Consider the following 27749-nt stretch of genomic DNA (forward strand, 5'->3'; position numbering starts at 1 on the left):
AAGATTCATGGATTAAAGGTTCTATAAAGGAAAAGAATATTATTGCTGTTACTCATGAGAAATAGTTTTAGTGCTGATTTTGGCATGGGCTGGCTGCCTTCATGTTGGCTAGCAGAGAAAAGTCAACACAAATTCATCAAGCACATTCTCTGCACCAAGTACTAACAGCATAAGAGCTATCAGGCTGGGAATTAAGAATACTTCCTTTAGAAACAGATAATTGAGTACAAACAGTCTTTCTCATGAAAATAATACAAATAATTTACCTACTCTTGATTAAATTTCTGGTAGGATGCTGGGCACTCAGTAGACTTGTTGATTGATCTACCCCCACTTCCATCTGGTTAATTTTATCCTTTATCCAACCCACCTGAAGCAAGCAGGGTCGATTATTCAAGATGAGCTTTTATAAAAATTATTTTTTCTTTCCTCTGAGATCCACAGTTCCTTCCAGAGAAGTTTACAGGGACTGGCCATATATCAACAAGCTACATGTTTTGAAACATTTTCAGAGAGGTGAGAGTGTAAGCATGGGTTATCAATTATAAAGTTAGAGTTTCTGTCACCCAAATTATCAATTAAGATGCTTTCAGCTACAGGTTAACAGGAAAACTCTATTAAAGTGGTTTAAATAATTTATTATTTCCCAGAGACACAGTTTCTCAGGGCTTTATCTCCACTCTGACATCTCCCCTAGCTCTGCAATGCTTCCAGTTTGGGTTCATTCCCAAGGTGGACGTCAGGATGGCTGCAGCATCTCTGAGCGTCATCGCATCCAGACATAACTGTCCACAGGACATAAAGACACCACATCTTCCGCGTGAATTTTTTTAGGAGTAAGGAAGTCTTTCCTGGAAACCCCAGCTCCTCTTAGCAGACCTTCCCTCATAGATCATTGGCTAGGATCAAGTCACATTCCTTTTCTAAACCACACACTGGCAAAGTGAATGGAATGAGCATGATTGGTAAACTAATTGGTTAGGGAAGAATTTATATTGAGAGACTGCCACCATGATGCCTTTATCTGAGGAATATGTAGCTCAAATTCCTATAACATAAATCCCCTTAAGTATTCCATAATTTATCAATCCAGAATATACTCGATAATTTGAGTATATTAAAGTTGTTAAATTTTTTTTTAAGTCAAGACATTAAAAGCATCTAATATTGAGTTTTTCTTCATAAAATCTGTGTTTTATGGATTCTACAAGAATGAATCTGAAGGACAGAACCAAGAAGTTGCATAATGGTTCCCAGCTTTAAATGTCTTCACTATAGGCTCTGGGACTTCTCAACTAATGCTGCTTCTCAAATGCCAAGGCAAAGAAGAGGATAGGAAGGACAGGGAGAAATGATCATCCCCATTTTAACTAAGGCCTTTAACCCTTCTAAGCCACAAGCATTTTTATTAGTCAAACTAATTACATCAGGGTGAGAAAACAGCATTGGACAGGGACCCGAGGAACGCCCAGTTTTGCTATTTGCAGGTGTGGTCTCTCATAACCAAGGAACTTTTCCCTGTTTGCTTAGGTAACAGCAGGGTCCAGGCTGAGGTCTCTCGTGCCCTTTTTAACTCTAAGAAAATATAATGTTGGTGTCCTTTAATTTCTGCTATCTCCCCTTGCAAATAAGGAGAGAAATTGCTTCAAAGCAGATAACCCAAGAGAGAACAAATCCACCTGAACAGAACTGGGCCTGATCATTTCTGAAATAACTAAGTACAGCCTTTCTAAATGATCCCATGACCGAAAGCATTGTCATTTGTAAGGTCCAGAAGAAATGCAATGACTGGATCTCAATTACCTTTATCAATATGTATGTGGGAGGGGAACAGAGGCAAAGGGAGCATCTTTTATGGAAAAACATAAACAGGATAATATAGAAAACACTGTATTTTTAAACATCCTTCAGTTTATGAAGCATTGCTATTTGGTCCTTTGATCTTCACCACAACCTGGTGATGTAGAAAGAAAATATGTTATGGTCTTCATACTACAGATAAAAAATATGGACTCAGAGAGCCTGGAGGTGTAAAGTAACACTGGCAGAACTAGCACCAAAGCTGGATCTTTTCAATAGAGAAGTGTCTTTGGGGGATTCTACCTATTTTTGAGACCATTGACTTGCTCATATTTGTAAGATATTATATGTTTAAATTCTAGAACTGTTAGACAAACAGTTTCTAATAAAGTTCTGATTGGTTGGGAATCTCATTTGTTCATTCAATAAATACTTACTGAGTACCTACCGTGTGACATGCATACTTCTCCATATTGAAGTATGTTTATTCATATCTCCTGGATCTTCTCTCTAGTTTGAAAAGCCTCTGGTTGGCCGAGATATTTTGACCTTGAGTTTAAATCTCTTCTTTGGATTTAGAGTTAAATGATTATTCTAACTGTTCTATTCTATGCCTTTAAAACAGGAAATAGATTGACTGAAGAACTGAGAGCAAGGCATATGCCCCATTCCACACTTAATGCCTTCTTGGCAGGATACCTAGTGGGGCTTTTCACAAAACTACTGGCATAGTCAGAGAGAGAAACAGTTTGTTATTCTTAGATCTTTCAAGTTGCTACACCTATTTAGCTATAAAATTGCTGGGGCAGATGAATGCTGCTTTTTAAAGTTACCTTAAATACCACTACTCTTAACCTTTTAACATGTTATCAGTTTGGCTAAACAAATTCACCAGTGTGTTCCATTATTATGAATCCATGCTCATGCCATGCACTTAAATAGCAAAGGAACTTTCAGGAGGGTGATTTAACCCCTCTTGGTCCAAGAAAAAAAATACCCTGGTGGAGGCTAGAAACAAGTCCTGGCAAGTAACAGTAAAACCAATGTTTTCTCCATAGACCATGATGATACTTGTAATTACTGTCACCTAAATCAAAATGATTAAAGTAAAATCATGTCTTTCCAGATGCTCAGCATACACTTCCTCCCAGTAAATTAAAGTCACCATTAAGCATCTGAAATGCCTATAATTTGAACCACAGCTGCAAGAGAAGTCACTCAATTGTGAATTTGTTAGACCGTATGTTATTGTACAAGTGTGGGTTTTCTTTCATAAGACCCCTATGGCCCCCACTGGGATAATTTTTAAAGGAATGACATTGACTTGTGCTCATAGCTACTCCATGACTAAGAGGTAGCAGGTTAAATAATAATAAAAAAGCTATTTTGGCAAATAACGCTTTTAAAAATAGAATTAGTCCTATGTTTCAGGTTTGAATTATGGAAAGAATCTACTGTTTATCATAGTCATCTCTCTCCCCTCCCCTTTCCACACCCCCCCCACACACACCACTCACATCAATAGCGTCAAGATGTGGAGAGCTTGTCATAAATGATTTTAGAACAATTCTAAAACCACTGTTTAAGAAACAGTTTCTACTTCTTCCCACAAATGGAGCTATTTTCCAAATGAACAGATTTGTTTAATTATGACCTCAAGTGTCCAAGCCTCTCTTCCAATGGAGAAATAGACAAATGGTGGTCAAACAACCAAAGAAATAAGGGAGGGGGCGTCTGGATAATCCACAAAAAATAATCATTTTTTGAATTACCAAATTGGATTGCAATTTTGACTCGCCTCAAAACATTAAACTCATGAGTCTTCCCAGTGATTCACTGAGAACCAGCAGACAAGGTTCTTCTATAGGTGCCTCAATCATTTTAAGAGCCTAGATATGGAAGTAAATTGCCTCTTGGATAAGCCATAAAGAAAGAAACAGCCAGCTTCCTAGCCAGTTAGGTCTATTATATAAAAATGGAAATTTGAACTAGTACAAATTCAAAATGAATTCAAAGTTTAAAAAATTCAAGTATATTCTAATTATTTTTTCTCGGAAGATGGTTTCTATAAATCGGATAATATATCTTTTACATCCATTTAGTCTGGGATAATGGTGAAGAAAGCTGGGACTGGCTATTGACTATTTATTCTTCATAGAAGATGACTTCCATCTAATATTTTGGCAAACTCTATGTCACTTATATCTTTCTAGGCAACTCTTCCAACATTTTCATAATTTCTAAGCCATGGTCCAATTATCAATGATGCTATTCTTAGAGACCAGAGGCCAACTTCCATGGAGATAAAACTGCAGACTTTTCCTTCAATAACCTTCCAAAGCTCTGATTGTGAAAACAATACATATTAGAATTAGTTAAAAAGTTTCTGAAGAAAATGACAGTGCTTACACCCAACACCAGGGACAATTAAAATGACAATCTTTGGGCATGTAACCTGAACATCAGTACTTTTTGGTTTTTTTTTTTGAACATCGGTACTTTTTAAAAGCTTCCCAAGTGATTCTACTGTGCAGCCAGGGTTGAGAGCCTCTGATTTGGTCTACCCTATTACTTCACAGAAATGAATATGGGAGTTCAGAAATATAATTTACATACAGAAAATAATCTAATTTCTATTACTACAGATTAGTTTTGCTTATTCTATAGCTTCAAAGAAATGGAGGGGAAAAAAACAAACCCAGTATGTATTCTTTTTTTTGTCTTCTTTTGCTCAGCTAAATGTTTTTGAGATTCATCCCTGTTGTTGCTTGTATCAGTAGTTCTTCCTTTTTAATTGTTACATAATATTCCATTGTATGAGTATAGCAAAATGTATACATACCCATTTATCTGTTGATGGATATTTAAGTTTTATTCAGTTTGGGGTTATTATGAATAAAATTGCTATGAACATTCATGTAAAAGTCTTTCTGTGGACATATAGTTTCTTTTCTGGGTAAATGCCTAAGATTTGCTGAGTCACATGGTAAGTTTATATTTAACTGTATAAGAAATTGTCACACTGTTTTCTAAAGTGGTTGTACCATTTTACACTCCCACCAGAATCTTTGAGACTTCCAGTTGCTGAATGTTCTCATCAACATTTGGTATGAGTTTCCTATTGCTGCCATAACAAATTACCACGTATTTAGAGGCTAACACAATGTAAATTTATTATCTTCTAGTTCTGGAAGCCAGAATTCTGACGTGGATCTCACTAGACTAAAACCAAAGTGGTGGCAGGCCTCTGTTCCTTTCTGAAGGCTCTGAGGGAGAATCCATTTCCCACTCATTCGGATTGTTGGCAGATTCAGCTACTTGAGGTTGTAGGATCAAGATTCTCATTTTCTTTCTGGCTGTAAACTGAAGACCGTTCTGTTTCTGGAGGCCATGACATTCCTTGGCTTGTAGCCATCCTCCTCTATCTTCAAAGCCAGAAACCTGTGGTGAGTAGTGTCCTTTTCCCATCACATCTCTCCAACCCACTCTTCTGCTTCACTCTTCCACTTTCAAGAGTTTACATGATTAGAGTGAGTCCATTCAAATAATACGGGATGATCTCCCTGTTTCAATTATCTACCTTAATTCCATTTGCCATGTAATATAATATATTCACAGGGCTCAGAGATTTGTGGGGCTGCATTCTGCCTGCCACATACCCGCACCCTAGATCTTTATGCTATCATTGTCATTCCTTTTATTCAATACTTCTATATCTGTTATAAATTCCACTTGACAATGTTACTGATTTTCCTTTAAAATCGGTTGTCTTTCGCAAAAGGCCACAGATTGTATGATTTCATTTATTTGAGATGTTTAGAATAGGCAAATTCATAGATACAGAAAATAGTTCAGTGCTTTCCAGGGGCTGGATGAGTGAGTGGAGGACGAGATGACTGCTAATGGGTACAGTGTTTCTTTTTGTGGTGATAAAACGTTTTGGGATTAGACAGTGATGATGGTTTCACAACCTTATGGATATATTTAAATTGATTGTATTGTACACTGTAAAAGGGTGAACTTTATGGTATGTACATTATATCTCAATTGAAAGAATGGAAAAAGTCACTTGTCTTTGAAAGAAATTACATGAAGAAAAAAAAAGCAGATTTTTTTACCAGTCACAGGCTGAATAAGCTCTCTCCATGGGGAATCAACCCAGCTTCCCTGTTTCTGGCACTGTACCATATCCTATAGTACTGGAGGCTATATTGAGCAGTCTTGGAAAAAGGGATTGAAATGCCTGGCTGGACCTTAAACTATAGATACAAGCCCAGTTCAAAAGAATAATGAAGTTAATATGTGAAGAGAACTTTATTGTCTATATATACATATGTATTTGTGTGTAAAGGATACTAACCTCTAACATATAGATTAATGTACTTTACGTATATTATTATTTCTTTTTCTTTCCCTATTTCCCTGACTAATCCTCCACTAAAATGTTTAAGAGAAATGGTGATAATATACATCCTTGCCCTATGCTTGATCTCAGGGGGAAAGCATCCAATATTTCACCATTAAGTATAATGTTATAGGTTTTTGGTTGTTTTTTTTTTTTTAGTCAGAATAAGAAAGCATCTTTCTATTCCTAGCTTGCACTTTGTTTAGTTTTTAATTATCTTAATAACTTATTGATTATCATGTAGAAACAAGTTCATGTTATCTCAGATATAGCATTAAATTGAATCACTCAATGAATAGTGACAAACTTCTATGTGGTTGGTACTATTTCAGGTACCAGGACCCAAAGAAAAATAAGACACAGTCCTTATCCTGTACTTCCTCACAGTCAAAATGCTGTGGGGTTATTGAGAAGAAAGAAAATGACTTTAGTTGAGAGGAATCAAGGAAGGATTCAGAGAAACTAACATTTGAGCCAAATTTTGCAGGCAGACAAGGTGAGCACAGTATATTCCGGGTAGAAGTCACAGCTCGGAAATGTGAAAGAACATGGATTATGAGGTGGTGGGACGTGAGGCCAGAGGGGAAGTCAGTGTATACCATAAATAAAGTAAGTTAGGAAGCTTGCTGACAGGTTTATACTGGATCCTGTGGACAAAGAGGGGCCATCAAGTTGTTTTAGAAAGATCAGTCTGCTGACAGTGTAGATGGTGAAATAGAGATGAAGGAGGTTACAGCTGAGAGACTAGGTGGGAAGCTAGTGATGAGAATCTGAAACAGGGGAAATACACTCAAGAGAAAAGGACAAAATATAGTGAGACTTAGGAAGTTAGAAACAACGGAACAGATTGTCCAACTGGATGTAGAAACTGAGGGAGAGGAGGAATCCATGTTTCTTTCCTGGTTTCCTGGGTAACTACAGGGAATTTGGAAAGGTGAAGATGCTGCATTCGGTTCAGCACATGCTGAGTCTGAGAAAGGCCACCAAGTGGAATGTCTGAAAAAAAGCTGAAAATGTTGGCCTCACACTCCTGATTATGATTTAGGATCAGTCCTGGTGAAGCTCTGATCCAGACGATGGATTATTAAAATAAATCTAGGATTGGTGATAAAAATTTGAGGGATTTATAGCAAGCTATAGCTCCAGAAGGGCTGCTAGGACCCATGCTTTCCCCCATTTAGTAGTCAGGATCTTTAACCTACATGTGGCATGGCCATCTGATGGTTCCAAGCCTCTTTAATCACTCTTTTCTGGGCTTTTGCTTGGAATTATTTTGACCTCCAACCCAGCTATCCTGGCCTATACCTAATTTTAACACAAATATGGAAGAATCCCTTTGTGGTCTGATTGTGCTATCACAACTGAATAAAAACCCAAATACAATTCTAGGAGGCTTAGAAGAGTTATGTAGATGACTTCTGAAGGCATTCTTGATGAGTGGCATGGGGTTTAAAGGGTGTATCACACAGCAAAATAACTTAAAATTTCTCTTTACCCATCCATCACTTCAAGGCCTCTGCATCAACACATTAGCTTCCTAAAAATCTCTTCTCTCTCCACGCCCCCCCCTCACACTTTCTCAATAACAACTGCTACAGCTTATTCCTTGCTACTCTGGACTCTATTTCTATAGGGATAGTATATAATTAACAACACACAAACATACACACACACACACCACGAATCATTACTGACTTCAAAATCTCTTTCCAATGGAAGGATGAGAGGAAATAGATATGTATTAGGTATGTGTATGTTTAGTTGAAATGTAATTAAATACAGATTAGATGCCTGGTTAATGATACCTGGAGAAAGTAGGAATCCTGTGTGGAAATGAGAAGGCTTTGCAAGGTTTGGGACTAAAGGAGAAGCAAGGCTGCTAGGAGTTGGCAGTGAAGGTGGGTGGGAGGAAGAAGTCATGCCAAACAACATAGCTGTGATGTTGGACAGAAAGATTCTCTAATCACACCAAGGAAGAACTAACATATAATCCTGGAATGATAGAGCCCCATCTTTTTCTCTCTCATAGTGGATTGAGGGAGGAAATTCCTTCTTACCTGGTGAGTAGTCTCAGCCACAGCTGGCTCATGGTCCCTCTGTGGTGATTAATGGTGTGTGGGAATGTGGGTGTTTGGTGGGGTGGCCAGAGAATGCCCTACAAGGTGATTGGGAGATAATGACCCTTCCTGTCCCATGCACTCCTCTCCTGGCTAGTCTTCCCCAGATGAAACTCAAAGGCCAGCATTCAAAGGAAGTACACACATTCCTTTTACAAAATGTCAGGAAGGTCCGCTCCTCTGGTGAGATGGGGCTGGGAGACGCTCTCCTCAGCTTCTTGCCTGGGTGGGCAAGTCAGGCTCTAGGGCAGGCAGAAATCCTCGTTTGAGGGTCCCACCGAGTTCCCTGGTCAGAGTGCTGCAGCTGAGCAGAGCAGCTGCTTGGGACTACTGCTCGGGTGCTGCAGAAAGCGTTCTTGGAATTTGACATGTTATCACTTTGGGACCGTTGACCAGCTGCTCCTGACTTGGCCACACGAAGGCTCAGACTGTCCCAGTCTCTGAACAAAAAATTTCACAATTTGTGTGGAAACACAAGAGACCCAGAATAGCCAAAGCAATCTTGAGAAAGAAAAACAGAGCTGGAGGAATCAGGCTCCCTGACTTCATAGTATACTACAAAGCTACAGAAATCAAGACATTATGGTACTGGCACAAAAACAGAAATATAGATCAATGGAACAGGATAGAAAGCCCAGAGATAAACCCACGCACATATTGTCACCTTATCTTTGATAAAGGAGGCAAGAATATACAACGGAGAAAAGACAGCCTCTTCAATAAGTGGTGCTGGGAAAACTGGACAGCTACATGTAAAAGAATGAAATTAGAACACTTCCTAACACCATACACAAAAATAAACTAAAAATGGATTAAAGACCTAAAAGTAAGTCCAGGCACTGTAAAACTCTTAGAGGAAAAGTTAGGCAGAACACTCTATGACATAAATTACAGCAGGATCCTTTTTGACCCACCTCCTAGAGAAAGGGAAATAAAAACAAAAATAAACAAATGGGACCTAATGAAACTTAAAAGCTTTTGCACAGCAAAGGAAACCACAGACAAGACGAAAAGACAACCATCAGAATGGGAGAAAATATTTGCAAATGAAGCAACTGACAAAGGATTCATCTCCAAAATATACAAACAGCTCATGCAGCTCAATATCAAAAAAACAAACAACCCAATCCAAAAATGGGCAGAAGACCTAAATAGACATTTCTCCAAAGAAGATATACAGATTGCCAACAAACACATGAAAGGATGCTCAACATCACTAATCATTAGAGAAATGCAAATCAAAACTACAATGAGGTATCCCCTCACACCAGTCAGAATGGCCATCATAAAAAGGTCTATAAACAATAAATGCTGGAGAGGGTGTGGAGAACAGTGAACCCTCTTGCACTGTTGGTGGGAATGTAAATTGATACAGCCACTATGGAGAACAGTATGGAGGTTCCTTAAAAAACTAAAAATAGAACTACCATACTACCCAGCAATCCCACTACTGGGCATATACCCTGAGAAAACCATAATTCAAAAAGGGTCATGTACCACAATGTTCATTGCAACACTATTTACAATAGCCAGGACATGGAAGCAACCTAAGTGTCCATCGACAGATGAATGGATAAAGAAGATGTGACACATATATACAATGGAATATTACTCAGCCATAAAAAGAAACGAAATTGAGTTATTTGTAGTGAGGTGGATGGACTTAGAGACTGTCATACAGAGTGAAGTAAGTCAGAAAGAGAAAAACAAATACCGTATGCTAACACATATATATGGAATCTAAAAAAAAAAAAAAAAAAGGTTCTGAAGAACCTAAGGGCAGGACAGGAATAAAGACACAGTCGTGGAGAGTGGACTTGAGGACACAGGGAGGGGGAGGGGTGGGCTGGAATGAGGTGAGAGAGTGGCATGGACATACATACACTACCAAATGTAGAATGGATGGCTGGTGGAAAGCAGCTGCTTAGCACCGGGAGATCAGCTCAGTGCTTTGTGTCCACCTGGAGGGTTGGGATAAGGAGGGTGGGAGGGAGACGCAACAACAAGGAGATATGGGGTTATGTATATATATGTATAGGTGATTCACTTTGTTATAAAGCAGAAACCAACACACCATTGTAAAGCAATTATACTCCAATAAACTGTTAAAAAAAAAAAAAGATATTCCATCCAAAAAAAAAAGATGTTGCAGAAAAAAAAAAAAAGCAAAAAAGAAAATGTCAGGAAGGTCTCACTGAGAATTATCACCTGGGAACACCAGATTTTCTATTTCCCTCCTACCACAGAAGGATGTGGAGGGTGCTAACAGACTCAGACCTTTAGACTGAAGATGTTTTCCACATGGATTATCCCCCTTTTCCAACCCTCTTTTTCTCTCCCCAATTTCCTCTCCTGTCGTCCTATAGCTCCTTCTTCTAGACCCCCAGTCCAGTATCCACACCCACTCTTCAGGAATCTCTGTTTGCTCCTCACTGGAGTTTCCTCCCTTATGCTCTTTCCAGTGTTATGAACTGAAGCTTCTCAGGCTTTGCAGACTCCAGAGTGGATTTATGCTCTGGGTTTATGTGTTGAAGAGACAGAAAGTACCTGTCTGATTCATTTTCCCTACCAGCGAGAATTGTGGCTGATTTCCTCTGGCCCTAAGAAGCAAGCATATTCATCAAAGCTTATCAAAGCATATTCATCAAAGCAAGCATTCATTTTCACTCACCGCACCCCTCCAGCCCCCCCCCCCAACCAAAGACCTCACAGTCTAGTTTCATATGAAGAAAGCATATTTCATGGGAAACCGTAATGCTGACATCATCATACTAAGGAGCATTGGGCCCCCTCCATTATGAGAGTCACAACTTGAGTGTGAATGACTTCATTTATTGTGAATGGTTGTATCTGCAATTAGTGGGTCTTACTCCAGTTAGATTCCTCTCTCATGAAGGAAATAGACCAGCATGCATGTGTTAGGTCTCGTCCATTTTGCAATAATAGTTGCCATTTGTTGATATGTAATTTACTTTGCACACTTAATCTTTTGTAATCCTCACAGTGACCCAGCATGGTTCATATTATTAAACATTTCAAGAAGAAACTGGGGCTCAAAGAATTAGAGAATTGCCCAAGATCTCATGGAAGGTGAACATAGATGGAGCTGGTATTTGAACCCAGATCTATCTATCTGCCCATGATCTTATCACTGTGTTGTGCTACCTCTTAGCATGAGGTGAGCAGAGAGGAAACCAAAAGAAATATCACAGGACTCTGGACTTTTAAACCAGGTGCCCATGTGCTTATTAATTTGTTAGGGGGAAAACTAAAGCAGAATTCTTCACTCTTTCTCCCTTCCTCCCTTCCTCCTTCCTTCCTTCCTTCCCTCCCTCCCTCCCTCCATCCCTTCCCTCTTCCTTCTCTTCATTATAGTAATCACAGAAGAATCAGACATAATAGAGTGTAATACTGCCTCAAACCAATGTCTGGGTAAGAAGCTATGAAAATATTCTATTGTTTTATGATCCTATTTAGAGTGAACATTATATTTATAGATTTTTCCCTAAATACACATTAAGGTAATACTGAACTTTTGCTAAAAATTATGCCATACATCTGTGCTGACAGCTTGTTTCCTGAACACAAATCTTTATCTACAACTTTCAGCTTTCAATATTTTTGCCAAAGAAGTAAGTTAGCACATTAAAAAGTCTAGAAAGAAACGTAAAACAGATGGGACTAGATTTTGTGGGGAGTGATGGCCATATTGAATTTAATGGAAACCTAGTTAGAGGGAGGACTAAGAGGAAAATCCATGAAGCATACATAGGGAGGGCCCTGGCTTGGGATGGAATCTCAACAATGCACAACAATTGGCTTACAACTGTAGGTTGTTCTTGAAGTTGGGTGTTCTTTAAGATGGAGTAAGAGGCTGGTCATAGGCCCTTCCTATGATTCAGGGCAAATATTTTCAACTATTGGACAGTACTGATATTTTGTGAGTCTAGTGTTTATTCCTTTCACTTGCCATCCTGGGCAAGTGAAGAGCCTGGGGCTCTGACCTAGGATGAGGTCCCAAGATCCATGGCTAAGGCACTGGTTGTAGCTATGGTCCTGGTGCAAAGGAGAGGTAAATTTGGAGGGCTGGACTGGACTGATCTCAGAGAGCAAGAGCCCACTAAAGTTTGAAGGATTAGCAAACGGCTTGGCCAAAGTGGAGGTTGCTGGTTCAGGAGGCTGAACTTGGAGGCAGTGCTCGGCAGATAGAGGGACTCTTTTAGTATCTACCCATAGCCCAGAAGAAAGGTATGGGGGGAGTCTGCAATTAGTGCAGGGTGATACCGGCAGCAGCGTGCATCCTTAGACATATAACCAATGAACCCTCTTCGTTCCTGTTTGTTCAATCCCTCCCTCTCAACTGGCCTATTCCCATCAATATTTAAATATTAAATACCCACCAGCCTCTCCTATTTAATAATAAGAAAAGAAGCCCCATTTAATGTTGCTTTCCCTTTTATCTGCTAGCCCTCCCTTTTCTCTTCACAATGAAATTTGTCAAAACCCTATATCCACTTTCTCCATTTCTTCACATTCCATAACTCCTCTAAAGACACATTTCATTTCGGCCTTTGTTCCATCTATCTGACAAAGAGCCATCTAACAAAATGGCTCTCTCCAGAGTTACCTGTGACCATCACATTGCTAAATCCAGCAGACAGTTTCCAGTTCTCATCTTGTTTGATACTCAGCAGCATTAACCTCCACCCCTCCACCATTGATTGCTCCCTGCATCTTAAAACCCCCTCTCCGCTTGGCCTCCCCCCTCCCCCTTCCCCACTCTTCATGTTTTGCTTCTACCTCTCTGGCTGCTCTTATTCAGCCTCTTTGCCAGTTCTCCTCCTCCGACCACTGAATGTTGGAGCTTGTTAGAGCTCAGTTTCAGGCCCTCTTTTTTCACTTTACACTCTGTTGCCAGGCCACCTCATCCATTCCCATGACCTGAGTTACCGGTGCTGATGACATACCTCTCCTTTGAACCCTAGACCGAATTCTAACTGCTTATGCAGCATCTTCTCTTGGATATAAGGACCTCAAACTCATTATCTGTAAGCCTGAATTCATTCTTTCCTTTCACATGTGTTTTTCTCCAGTGTGATCTCTCTCAGTGAATGGCATGACCATTCATCCTGTTGCTGAAAAGCTATGTAAAAATCATTCTTGACTCTTCCTCTTTCCTCGCATCACATGACCAATTCATTAACAAGATAATAAAGACTTTTATGTGTTAAAAGTATCCTAAATCCTTTCGTTTCCATTCTCCTTTATCTATACAGTCAACAGCCCAATCCAAACTACCATGATTTCTCACCGTGGATCACCGCAATAGCATCCCAGCCCCACTTTTACTAATTCCTCCTCATCCAGTCTGTGTGTCTTTCCAAAAAACAATTCTGACCACATTCCTACCTTCCTACTTTCATGTGCGGTTAAAACTATTCAAAGTCCCTTCCTTCACTTTTGGGTTAAAGAGCAGTGTCCTTAACACACTCTATAAAGCCATGCATAATCTGGCCTCTACCTACCTTGCTCCTCTTCTGCCTTCACTCCTCTCTCTGTACTTTATCCTTCAGCATAGGGCGTCTTTTTATTTCTTGATCCCTCCATATTCTGTCTAACTCAAGGCCTGGACACATATTTTCCCCTTATCTTGGAACATTCTCCAATCATCCTCACTTGTCCACAGCAGATTCTTGCAAAAGACCAGTATGCTGGCCCACTCTCTGAGCTAAGCCTGTTGTGCTGAATGAACCCCAAGTAAACACACATGTCTTGAATAATGCTCATGCTGTTTTCATTCCTCAGATAAGTTAACAAACCAAACTTTAAAAAAATTAAAGCAACATAAAACTATAAAAAGTCCTAGGAGTTTATTAATTTCTCCATATTTAACAGATTATTGTAAAATTAACCACGGTTTAAACTGTGTCATTTTTAACTAGGTAACGAGGAAGTTTCAAACAAGAACTAGTTGCATGGTGATATGAAACAATTCTATATTTTATAGCAACATTTGCAATGAACATGATTGGTATTGCTTTTACTTAGCATGCACTTTAAAATGATACTGACCAGAAGTAGATAAAACTAAACTCTCAGCCTCTGGCCCTCTTGATACCAGACATGTTGAAATAATAGGTCTTGGTTCTGACAAAAGGCTTGAAGCAGGCAAGGAGAACGAGTTAATGAGATCCTGTAATCTGATCTCCAGCAGTCCTGGACAGCTGTTCTCAGAGCCCTAATGAACCCTACACCTTTACAGATCACGGACTGGCAGAATCCGACCCTGGTGGGCGCAGGCAAGCCCTGACACCGTGGAAATGGCTTTGCTGGTGTAAATAACAGGGATCTGTTATCATGAGATTACCTGTCTGTAAAATGCCTATTTATCTTCATTATGTTGCTTTTGTGGGGAGGAAGGAGGACGTGAGTGTTAGTGTGTAAGATGATGGAGTTAGGAGAGGAGAAATGCATCTCTGACCTAAGGTGAAACCTGCTTTAACACAGTGGGTTTATTCGACAGCCAGATGGAGTCCATGATGCTGATTCCCAGTGCTGAGCTCCCTTTAGTACTATAAGCAAGTGTCTAGCAAAATAATGCAAGAATGAATTCATACCTGGGATTCCAACTTCATAGTTTGTGCAAGAAAATAAGATGGTAGTTTTCATCTGGTAGTTTCAATCTGATAATTTTTTCATTCATTCATTCATTCATCCATTCACCAAATAGTTGAGTGACTACATGACTGGCAGTGTGCTAGGCACAGGCTATTGTATGGTGAATAAAACAGACACTGTGGTACCCTGTTGGACATTTGAGTCCATGGGGCACAGAGATGACAAAATAAACAATCAAATAAACATGTGATTAAAATGTTATAAATTCTACAAAGTGGAAGGAAAGGGTACTATGAGGGAGAAAAATAGGAAGAACCTACTTCAGAGAGAGAAAGGGAGATGATTTTTTAAATGATATGTGAAGAATAAAATGGAGCCAGCCATGCAAAGAAGATGCAGTGGGGATAGCTGATCAATTTCATTTATCTTGATTTTAATATGAAATTTAAATATGAGGCGCAATACAATTATGAAATATTCTTTTAATCAAAATCAAACAATTCCAAAAGAAAAAAGTGACTCCTTTTTACCTGTCTCCCTACAAAAATTCCATTCTTTTGTAGGAAGTGTGATTAACAGTTCTGGTGTGTTTTATTCTTACCCGATCATTCCCCATCTATGAAAGAATACAAACAGTAAGGCTCTTGCTTTGGAAAGAATGAGCAGACTGACCCTAAAGTAACAAAGGCAGCATATTACTAACCTCAGAACATGTTTGCAATATCTTAGTATGCTTCCAATCGCATGATAATTTGCATCTGTGAATAATCAGGGGACGTAAAGTTCTGTACAATCTACATTCCGATAATCACATTTCCAGATCTTTCAGAAACTTACTTGAAATAAAGTTTATAACTATATCTTTTTGACAATCACTAGAGCTAGTAAAAACTGTTTTACTGCTTGTTTTGGCAGCTCAAATCTCAGTTTTGGGTCATTCAAGTTGCCTTTGCTTTTGCTCACATTTGATAGATTTTGTAATAGTGGTGAATAAAGGAATAAAAAAAGCCCCCAAAGTGGATATACAAGGCATATCACATTACTAAATGATAACAAATGATAACAAACAGATGACATTCAGAATATCTAATTGACAGCACTCAGTATTTCACTAGATCAAAAATATACTTTAAACAGCCTGGATTCATTTTAAAAGTTTAGTTTAAAAAAAGTCTATTACAGACTCATGGTATAGCCTATGAGGAGAAATAAATCCAGATTTCTAAAATATTGACTGCTGAGCTAGCTCAGCTTCATGTGAAATTCGGGATATCTCAGGACCACGAGTTATTTATTTCTTAACACAGCGTGCTGCATGCAGTGAGCCTGAATCATGAGGTGTTCTGGGCCTCGGGGGAAGCCAAACCACAGGGTGAGGAAAGTCGTGGTCCAGAGGCAGATGTCCTTGGCCTACCAAGAAAAAGTACCTAAAATGTTTGACTTATTTTTTAAATATTTAAAGAATAATGAAATATAACACACGTGGAAAAGTGATAAAATCTAAAGATGTGTTTAATAAGTGTCACCTGTGTAACCATGAACCAGGTCAAGAGACCAACCATTGCCAGTACCCCAGAGGCTCCCATGGGTTCCTCCCCAGTCCCAATCCTCTTCCTTCCTTCAAAGGTTAGCACTTACCTGACATTTATGGTCATCAACCCTTCACTTTTCTTAATACTTTTGCCATCTGATTATATACCTCTAAACACTGCAGTGTAATAATGCCTGTTTTTAATTTTATATAAATGGATTCATAGTGTACGTGTTCTTTTTTGTCTGGCTTCTGTCACTTGATATGATGCAGCTGTGTGTGGCTGAGATTCATTTATTTTCACTGCTGCATGATTTTCCTTTACATGCTATACTGCAATTCATTTATCCCTCTGCTGTTGGTAGGAATGTAGGTAGTTCTGCATTTTGGAAATAATGTTGCTATGGGCATTCTTGTATACATTTCCTGGCACACCAGTATAAAAAAGTACATGCTTAAGGATGGGATTGCTGGGTCACAGGTTATGCATATATTTAATGTAACTAGATAATTTCAAAATAATTGTATCAATTTACACTCCCACAGGGAGTGTGTGTGAGAGTTGTCATTGCCTCATATCATCACCTATATTTGCTATTGTCAGGCTTTCAATTTTTGTGAATTTGGTGGGAGTATAGTGTTAACAAGGTTAACTTCTATTATCTTTCTTAGGAATCATATATAATATTAGCTAAATGTATTTTTTTATACATAGAACAAATAAATTAAAAAATATAGAGAGAAGAGAAAAATATAGGTATTTTATTGACACCTGAGTGAACATTAGATTAAATAAGGCAATGTGGCAATCAGCATATTTCTCTTGCAACTGAACCCATTATTCCAACCATATAATTTGGGGATAAAGCAAGAATAGAAATAGTATGCCTGACACCTTATAATTTGTGCCTATCTTAGTAAATATAGTTAAATTGATGATAAAATAAATAAATGAATGGTCCACCAAGACATGTTAAATGCAATCTCTACATTTATGTGGATTTGTTTCTTAACTCATTGTTTGTCATTGATCTGTTTATTCCTGTGATTATTCCACACTGTTTTAACCACTAGAGTTTTATGACTGTCTTGCTATCTAGTAGGGCATGACATTTGTCTTAGTTTCTGCTAAAATTAGAGCCATTTTCTCTTGGACAATACCGCATTTTGATTGTTTTTAAAAACATAATGAGGGGGAATTCCCTGGTGGCACAGTGGCTAGGACTCCGGGCTCCCAATGCAGGGGGCCCAGGTTCAATCCCTGGTTGGGGAACTGCATCCCACATGCATGCTGCAACTAAGAGTTAGCGTGCTGCAAATGGGGAGCCCACATGCCGCAACTAGGGAGCCGGCGAGCTGCAACTAAGGAGCCCACTTGCCACAACTAAGACCCAGCACAACCAAATAAATAAATAAGTAAATAAATATTTTTTAAAAGCATAATGAGGTAGAAATTATACACATTAAGACACAGACACTGATGAGAGAATTTCACTTTCTTTTTCTATCTTATCAAGTAGAATGTCAGGTGATACCTATATTTTACCAGTTCTGCCTCCAACTCTGCTGAATGTGAGATTCTTCTGTAGTCTGAATCTGACCCACTCTGCTCTCCAGAGCTGGCATTGCTCTCCCATAATGGGGTGGACCACAGAAGGGTGGTTCACAGATGCAGCCAAGTTTCTGCAGGCATGACTGAGCTATTGACCTTCAGGGAGTTTTCTTACCTATGAACATTGTATATACATTTGTTTATTTACTCAAAAATTCTTGTTTCCAAATATGTCTTGAAAATTTCTTATAGGTATGGTCTTAGGTATAGGTGTTTTGTACTTTTTATGATATTGTAATGGGATCTTTTCTTCTATTACATATTTATTATTTCTGCTATGTAGGAAAGTTTTTGTTTTTTATTGCATCAATCTTTTGGGAGGGAGTTCATTGAAGAAAAACAGACTGAATATTTGTGTTCTCTCCAAATTCGTATGTTGAAACCCAATTCCCAGTGTGATGGTATTTGGAGGTGGGACCTTTGGGAGGTGATTAGGTCATGAGGGCAGAGCTCTCATGAATGGGATTAGTGACCCTATAAAAGGGACCCCAAAAGTTTCCCTTGTCCCTTCTTCCATGTGAGGACACAGTGGAAAATGGCTGTTATGAAACAGAAAGCAGGCTCTCACCAGACACTTATCTGCTGGTGCCTTGATCTTGGACTTCACAGTCTCCAGACTGAGAAATAAGTGTTTGTTGTTTATAAGCCACCTAATCTATGGTATTTTTGTTACAGTAGCCTGAACAGACTAAGACATGTACATGTAGAAAAATGCTCAGTAAATTTTTAAAAACTCCATCACCCCTTTAATCAACACCTAGATCAAAAACGGAAACCTTCCTTTTGTCACTTACACCTCCTAAGAGTAACTACTATCTTGACTTCTAATATCATAAAATACCTTTTCCTGTTTAGAACCTTAAAAATGGACTTATTTTGTACCTGACTTCTTGCATTTAATATTTATATTGTTGTAAGCAGTTGCAGTAATAACTGCTGTGTAGTATTTTCTTTTCTTTTTTTTAAAAATTAATTTATTTTACTTATTTATTTTTGGCTGTGTTGGGTCTTCGTTGCTGTGTGCAGTCTTTCTCTAGTTGCGGCGAGTGGGGGCTACTCTTCATTGCGGTGTGCGGGCTTCTCATTGCGGTGGCTTCTCTTGTTGCAGAGCACGGGCTCGAGGCGCGCGGGCTTCAGTAGTTGTGGCTCACAGGCTCAGTAGTTGTGGCTCGTGGGCTCTAGAGTGCAGGCTCAGTAGTTGTGGCGCACAGGTTTAGTTGCTCCGTGGCATGTGGGATCTTCCTGGACCAGGGCTCGATCCCGTGTCCCCTGCATTGGCAAGCGGATTCTTAACCACTGTGCCACCAGGGAAGCCCTGTGTAGTATTTTCTTTTGTGTATTTACCACAATTTGTCCATTTTACAGTTGATAGGCATTTGAGTAGTCTCCAGTTTGAGGCTATTTCAAATAGTGCTGCTATGAAAATTTTTGTACATGTGAAATATGTATGCATTTTTGTTAGATATTTACCTAGGCATGGAATGTCTGGGTAATAAGGTATATTCAGCATCATATTAATAGATACTGCCAAGCTCATTTCCAGAGTGGATGAACCAATTTACGTTCCCACTAGCAATGCTTGTGTTCCTCTTAAGTCAAATGGTAGAACATGGCCCACATTACAAACCCCTGCTCCTGTTAGTCTAGATCGGGAGCACTGAAGAGACCACTAGTGTAACACTGCTGGGTTTTGGTGGTGTTTCTCTGACCTCATATCCCAGGAAGTTGGGCAGCTATCTGTTCACCTAGCAAAGATCCAGTGTTTCCCCCAATGATATATGTGAGGGAAAATGTAGTCAGTGATTCTCTGCTCTCAAGTTAAAAAACTACTGTCCTAATCATGCCCTTGTACTGCATACCCCCTTCAGGCTGTTTCAGTGCTTTGAGCAGAAGCTGGTCTGAATCCAAAAACTGTTATGAAAATCTTTACAAATTTAGCAGTTTAGGCAGAAATTCTTCCAAATCTTTAGCAATCACAGGAAGGCAACATGCCCATGATTCTTCAGTTGATTTTCAATAGCTTTTCTTTATCTTTCAGGCTAGTATAAAAACATTGTCTTTTTAAAGTAACGATATCTTTGTTAAGGAAAGCTTTTCATTAAAGATACCACAGAGTTATTAAAGACTTCTGAGGGAATAATGGCTGATCGAGTGAAGCTACCCGTTAAAAACCCTATAAATTTTTTTTATCTAAAGGATTTCTCTCTTCAGTTGCCAAACTATGCAATCTACATTGCCTTTATGAACAAGTGCCCTTAAGTTGGTGTCTACCTGCAGTACCATTGAAAGTAAGCAATTGTAGCATTTCCACGGTGAAATCATTAGAATTCTATTCATTTCAAAGCCTTACACTATTTGTCACCTTTCCAAGCAACCAGGCAGACATACTTAAAACGCATTTTTATGTGAGCACACTCTATTACTCTTCTCTTGTCATGGATTTTTATTCCTTACTGTGATGCCTCTGTTTCTTCTTAGGGAAACTCAGCGCAGAGCCCAAACATGTGGGTCCTATTACAGACTACACTACCCAGTTGCCGCTATGCCTTGCTTTTCTTTTTTATAAAACAAAGGAAAACAAAGCCAGCCACTTGTACTAAGAGATTTAAATATCTGTTCCATCATCTTGTGATCTTGGATTTCCTCTCAACTGAGTTTCCAGGCAAGAGGCAGATAAGCCAGTCAAACACATAGTGAATATTAGAATCCGCAAGCTGAATGATGATAAAGGGACGAGTCAGCCCTTGGGCTCTTACAGTGATGTCTCATGAAGCAAGCAGATCCCAGAATAATCATTAGAAGCAACCACAGGGAGAGATAATGGACTTGGACATTGTCCTGACACCACACATTCTGACCAAGGTTTACACATTACATTTTTTATAAGCAGTCTGTCATTGTGACATTTTGAGCAATGCATTGTTGGCATCTGGGTCATGGCAACAATCATGCACTTTGATTGTTGGTTGGCCAAATAAAATTGCAACACTATGCAGTGGTTTTATTCCGAGCCTGTTAATATGGGATAGGTGTTAGCCACATCCTCTTGAGCAACACAAACATGGGGGACCTAACAGCATCTTAAAGTCCAGCACAATGCTTGGCACATAGTGGAAACTTAACAAATGTTTATTGAATTAATGAATGACTGAGTAAACGAATGAAACAGTGAGTTTGATTCTCCCCCCAACGATCTTCTAGGCCTCCATTTGCTCTTGCAGGACTGACCTCTTATGTGAGGAAGGGAAGCTGAATTCAGAGTTCTCTGAGAGGTTTCCACTCTGTTCCCCTAGCTGTTGAGTGCAAAAAACCCCAACTCCCTTTCTGACTAAATGGGATCAGAGCCAACAGGATCCCACAGGTCTGGTCTGATGGAGGGAGCTCTCTCAGAACTGTGGGTATTCCAAAGTCAGGGAATTGAGTCAAGCTCACTCCCCTTGGAGCCTGGGGTAGGGGAACCTCTGGATTATCTTCTAGTAATCCAAAAAGAGGAATCAGAATAGATGCCCCCAAACCCAGGGTCAGGAAAGATGTGGGAAACCAGGGAAAAGATTAACAAAATAGGGATCAGGAAACCAAAGAGTGAAGAAAAAGGCAGGACTTGGTAAGTAAATGGCGGTCATGTACAATTACCTTGGCTGTCTGTGTGCCTGAGCAGTTTGGTGTGGGAAGGGCTTCTGGGCCTGCCAGGCTAAGGACAGGGCAGGTGGGTGACATGTCCTGGGACCCTGTATGTTCAGCACCTGGATTTTAGTAGCTTGAATGGTCACCCTGAGGTCTGTCTATAGCTCAGTGGATATGGACTTGGTGGGCTCCTAGGTCTAGTACCAAGACATGCAAAACAACCTGCCCCTCATTTCTTCATGAAGGCTTAGGGGAAAGGACATGGGGTGAGTGTGAGTGGAGAGAAGAATGGAATGAGCTATTAGTGGCTAATATCAAAGCACAGGCTTACAGTTTCAGATCTTTTTCAGCAAGCTTCAAGAATCAACATTTTTTTTTTCAAGAGGAAAAAACAATGAAAATGAACTTTTCAGTGGTTTTCCTAAATTAATTCACTCCTTGGAAACTAATAACTCTGTCTCTGATTAATTCTTCTGACTAATTTACTATGGCTCAATTTATTCCATGCAAATCTGCTTGTCAAGCTACTATGAAGCCCAAGCAGAATGTAACATATAATACAGAATTGGAGGGAGGGGAGGAATCCCAATTACTGTTTAGTAGAAGTGCTAATTACTCAGAAAATACTCATGATGCTCATAAAGAATCATCTTGTGGAAAAAGAAAAATCCGTCAAGAATTAGCTAGAAATATGCTATCCTTTCACCTATCTGTGGAAGAAAATCCGGCTTGAGACGTTCAAGAACTCAAGTGAAGGTATCCCTTCCTTTTGTGTGCTTTGGGGCCTCTCCCTTCAGTCACTGGGGGCAGCACACCGAGCCCTGACAGTGTCTCCAGCACCTCCAGGTGGCACCTTCCTCTGGGACCCTGAGATTTTGTGAGCCAGATGGTTGGGACTAACTCAGCATCTGTTTACCAGATCTCTCGAGGGGAGAAGTAGCTTCCAATTTCCATCGTCTTCTGTCTTGCTCCTCATGGTACTAGAGCCCAGTAAAAAAATGAAACTGACTAACCATATTTGGAATTCTCTAGACTTCTTCAAATGTGTGAACAGAGTGAGAAACTCCATTTGTTTAACTAACATTCCCAACTACATCGTGCCTTCTTAATTTCCCTGTTGATAATGCTACACTTGGCAGACACACCTTTGATTATTGTTGTTGCTTTTTCCTTTCCCAGACCTGTTCTTCTTCTGCTTTTCTTTGTGTAAACGGTATGTACTGGCTTTGTGAAATCCCTGTAGCAAGTTGTGAATGATGTATGAAGTGAAAAGTCTTTACGCAAGGCACAGTAGGAATACAGAAAGTGCTGTGCATTCACTGCTGGGCTGAGTTTTTGACTGTGTACTAGAGTCATAGATATCCTGTATTCATCCTACACTGCCTCAAAATCCCAGGAGCTCTCAACTGGGGGCAAGGGGCACCATCCTGCAGAAAAGCAGAGTGTTGAATTTATTGACCTCCAAAAGTCCTTTTTAGCACTGTGATTCTGCTTTCACTACAGGTAGTGTTTTTTTCCCCTGTAATTTTAACAAAGAAACAAGAATAGGAATCGACAGTCCAAGTCCAGAGTGTAGAAAATTAACCCATTCCCTAGCCTGTGATATGGGAAGGTTGGGAAAGGAGGTTGGCAATTGTCAACGCTCTGCTGGCTAATATCACTTGGAGAGGATATGTCTCTTCACCCCGGCTTGAGAGAGAATTTGTTATTCCAAGGAGCCAGGAGGAGAGCTAGCCTTCTGATTTATGTGGTGTTTTCCTTTTCAGGAATCAGAACTCTCTGAGGATTATCACAGTTTCTCTATGAGCTGAGTGTCACATTCGTGTATGATCTAAAATTCTACCATGTTTCAAAACTACATGCCTGATCATCCAACAAATATCTTATCCAATCGATTAGACATTATCCAGTGTTAATTTATGGACTCATGGATTAACTGATTCAGGTACAGCAAGGATGTGGGGCACACACCCACGGGAGAGGGGAGCTGAATAATTAGGCACTGGCTACTTCCTGCTAATTGTGACCTCCTTGAAGATGGACAGAGGGGGTTAACAGAGCAGCTCTGGCTACGAGGAGTGGAAGCAGAAGGGACAGAGTCCTCCCACTCAGCCTCTGACTCATTTCTTTCCCCCAACAGGAAGCCCTGGAACCTTCAGCCTTGGATCCTCTCTTCTGGGTGGGGATAGGAGGAGAACTAAGCAACTCTTTGTTTAAGCAGTACTCGGGGGTGAGCATGTTGTAGATCATGCTGCTCCTTAGTGACACTTACGACAGTGCCGAATAACTGAGTCATAATTCTAGTCTCATTTTTAGGCTTGATTTTTTGTTACCCTACCTCTCCTACCCAAATCTCACTGACCCAGTTCAATGAGAGTTACCTACTTTACCTCTCTTGTCTCAGAGGATGGGAAATTATTATCCAAGCTGATAGACCAACATTCAAACAGAATCCCTGACTTCCCGAATTTCACCTTTTCCCAGAATCCTCCGGCATTTATGGTTAGGTTTTAGGCATTCCACTCAAAGTCAGGCTATCTTTATTACGTGACTGAAGAAAGAACAAACCCGTGGTCTGCCAGTCTCAGCTTTCTACTTGAATTACCACATCCTGTTCCCTCATTCACCACATGGAGGGTAGCAAACCTAGAGGAGACCTATGAGGGAGCAAGAGACCTCACAGAAAGCCAGGTTAAAGAAACGATGGGTCCTTTAATCCTGAAGAGAAGAAAGCAGAGACATAACAATGGTTTTCAAGGACAAGAAAAAGAGAATCTAGAGAGAATGGGGAGCAGTTCCGTTGAAATCAGTCTGGAAAGAAGGAATGAGCTCATTGCACAACCAGGGAGATTTGTGTGAGAATCAATATAAATCATTCACCTAACTCTTACCAGCTCATGCCTTTGATACAGAGAGGTTTCATTTTGTTCCTTGCATCAGTTATTTCAGGGTGCTTAAAGTAACAGAAGATTCTGAAAAGGAGCATACCTTGTAGAATAGTTGGGGTAGAATCTTTTGAGGACTTTGCTCATTGTTGTCTGTGGATTAGAACAGAGAACAGCTATTACTTAAAGCACCAGTTTGGAGAGTCTGTTTTGGGAAAATCGGTATTCTATTCATGCGTGATTTTCTGTGTTGGGGTGAAACGTTATTATGACATTTCAAGTTCCCATCTCGTAATTTTTCTTGTCCCAGGCCATTTGCCCATACTTTCCTTCCAAATGAAACTTGGTGCCTGAATTTCTTGCATATGCCTCTGGAGTTCTATTTCCTATTTTCCCCTTCTATTTCTCTTGATGACTATTAGGTGCTCATTTATCCATCCTTTGCCTGCCAAAATTCCAGCCATCAAATGCATAAGCCAAAATGGTGAAAAGGAGGGGGTGATAGTAGAGATGCCTGTCACTTAAGTTAAAACAATCCTTTTTAACTCCAAGGGGAAGAGCCAACCTCGGTTTCCTGTATGCCTAGGAATATATTTTCCTACTGAGACTTTCCCCTGATTTTAAGTAGCCTGAAAATGACTGGTCCAAGGAATAAAATGAAACCTCTCTTTCTCAAAAGCAAGAGCCTTAAGCAAAGGTGGTAACAAACCCTGACACACTAAGGTTTGTCTGAACTCAAAATTCAACAGGGTTCTATCACTCAGCACATCACAAAAGTCTGGATTGTATTTTACAAAAAGTGACTGTGGGCTCTGGGTTCATTAGGAGCATATTAAACCATTGAGATATAAACCATTTTTCTGTCTAGTAGTAAAGATCACACAAAATCCCGAATGCAAATTTACTCCATCTTTTCACCAATAGATCATTTCCAATAACTTAGACAATGCATGAGGAAGCACCCCATCCTTCGGAAGAGTCGTGTCTCAACGGCAGGGATAGATAGACCTGTCATAATGCCACTGCTTGGGCTCATCAGTGACAGCACAACACATTTCACATTTATTTCTAGCATGACTCTCAAAACATTCAACTTGGAAACCACATGCTCCAAAGAGCGCCACTTGATGGAGACACAACCTATTCATACCCTCAGCGGCGAGAGATGGCGCCAGTCCATGACATGGGAGATTGCTGAGCGCTCCTCCAAGCTCCGAACCAGCCCTCAGTGATTTCTTACAGATATTTACTTTCGCACATGGCATATAGAACATTAAAAGGGTTTTGAAAAATCCCTCAGTTTTTTAACTTCTGAAGGATTATTAACTTCAAAGTCTGAAGAAATGTCGCCTTTCTATCTTTGGAAATGCCAGGAGCCTTTGCATATCCCTACCACAGTACCAAGCAACCCCCAGCAGAGAATAACGATTACTGCCTCGGTGGCGAGAGGATGGCTTTTGATCTCTTAACATATTGGAAATTACTTAAAGGTAAGCCATCTGCTAGCTGAGGAACAAAAACAGATTACATCACACCCTGCTAGAAAGATTGTGTTAAATCCTGTATATCAAGGCTTTTAATAATTCTATATTAAGTCAGCTAATAGGATTAGGTACACATCTTCTTTAGGCTTATTTCCTCAACTATTAAAAAAAAAACTTTTTGTGTGTGTTTGACGATCTGCAAAATTCAAGAGTATTCCACTGTGAATAAAAAGGGTTCTTTCAAGAGGAAGCATTTCTTCAGATCACCACTGCTCTCCAAAGAGATGTACAGCAGAGGTGCCTTTCCAGAGCAGCTTGTAGGGGGAAGGGAAACCAGTGCACTTCTGTTGTTGCTAATATGATTTATTGTCTGTGCATTACAAACCTGCCTACAAGAACTTCATACCTGCATTGTTCTTCTTCAACAAGTCACAGGTGGGATCCAGGCAGGTGGGGAATGTGAGTTTGCCTGGTTCCCTCAATAGTAGTAGTTAATGGTGACCTTGGTTGACAGTGTACCATGAGGTTGGTGTGGCACAAGTATTGGGGGGTGATAAAGGAATAAGCCTTGATTAATAAGAGCTTCGAGCATCTGCAAACTGGACAGTGCCAGCCTTGAAAAAGCTTGCATGCTAAAATTACACCATGCCCACGTCATACATACTGTCCTCCCCACCTGTGGTAAGCTCTAGGTCATGGGAATATTATGGTATAGTCACTTGATTACATGTGGGGAATGAAAAGAAAGGGTCTTCTTTATTCTTTGCCCCTTCTTTCGCTAATTTGTTTAGTGTTATTCTACAATCCCAGAGCATTAAATACGTACACGATATAAATTAACCTCCACTTATTGCTTCTCAATCTTTTATAAGAGGTTCATTTACTCATTCGGGGATACTAAATGTTGAATAAAGTTTTAATAGTGATAACAACAAACACTATCTCTCAATGGTCCTTGAAGTAGTACTTGAAAACAAAAAAAAAGGTCTCAGGTCTTCTGAGATAAGGTAATTCTTATCTTGGTGACAATGAAGGGTTACAAATAATCATTGAGAGCCAAATAAGATACAGGATTAACATATTTAGAAAACAACATTATGTGTTTGCATATTGAAAGCACTTAAGAAGTGGGGTGTTTTTTTTTGAAGTATAGTTGATTTACAATGTGTTAATTTCTGGTGTATAGCAAAGAGGTTCAGTTATCAGAATTCTTTTCCATTATAGGTTATTACAAGGTACTGAATATAGTTCCCTGAGCTATGCAATAGAACTTTGTAGTTTATTTTATGTAAAGAAGTGCATATCTGTTAATCTCAAACTCCTAATTTATCCTTCCCCCCACCCTCTCCCCTTTGGTAACCATAAGTTTGTTTTCTATGTCTATGAGTCTGTTTCTGTTTTGTAAATAAGTTCACTTGTATCATATTTTTAGATTCCACATATAAGTTATATATGATATTTGTCTTTCTCTGGCTGACTTACTTCACTTAGTATGATAATCTCTAGGTCCATCCATGTTGCTGCAAATGGCATTATTTCATTATTTTTAATGGCTGAGTAATATTCCATTGTATATATGTGCCACATCTTCTTTATCCATTCATCTGTTGATGGACACTTAGGTTGCTTCCATGTCTTGTCTATTGTAAATAGTGCTGCTGTGAACGTTGGGG

General features: G+C 39.6%; 1 protein-coding gene across 15 annotated transcripts in view; it reads left to right on the top strand.

Annotated features, from left to right (window-relative positions):
• MTERF1 (mitochondrial transcription termination factor 1) overlaps window positions 1-27749 on the top strand; it is a 602843-nt gene that overhangs the window by 312468 nt on the left and 262626 nt on the right. For 11 of the 15 annotated variants that reach the window (XR_014266393.1, XR_014266394.1, XR_014266395.1 and 8 more), the window contains one exon: window positions 4986-5246. The exons of the other annotated variants lie outside the window; for them this stretch is intronic. The gene's annotated coding sequence lies outside the window, so the exon portion shown is untranslated. The remainder of the gene's footprint in view (window positions 1-4985; window positions 5247-27749) is intronic. 15 annotated transcript variants of the gene reach the window in all.

This window comes from Balaenoptera physalus (assembly GCF_965194825.1).
Source record: "Balaenoptera physalus genome assembly, chromosome: 8".
NCBI lineage: Eukaryota > Metazoa > Chordata > Mammalia > Artiodactyla > Balaenopteridae > Balaenoptera > Balaenoptera physalus.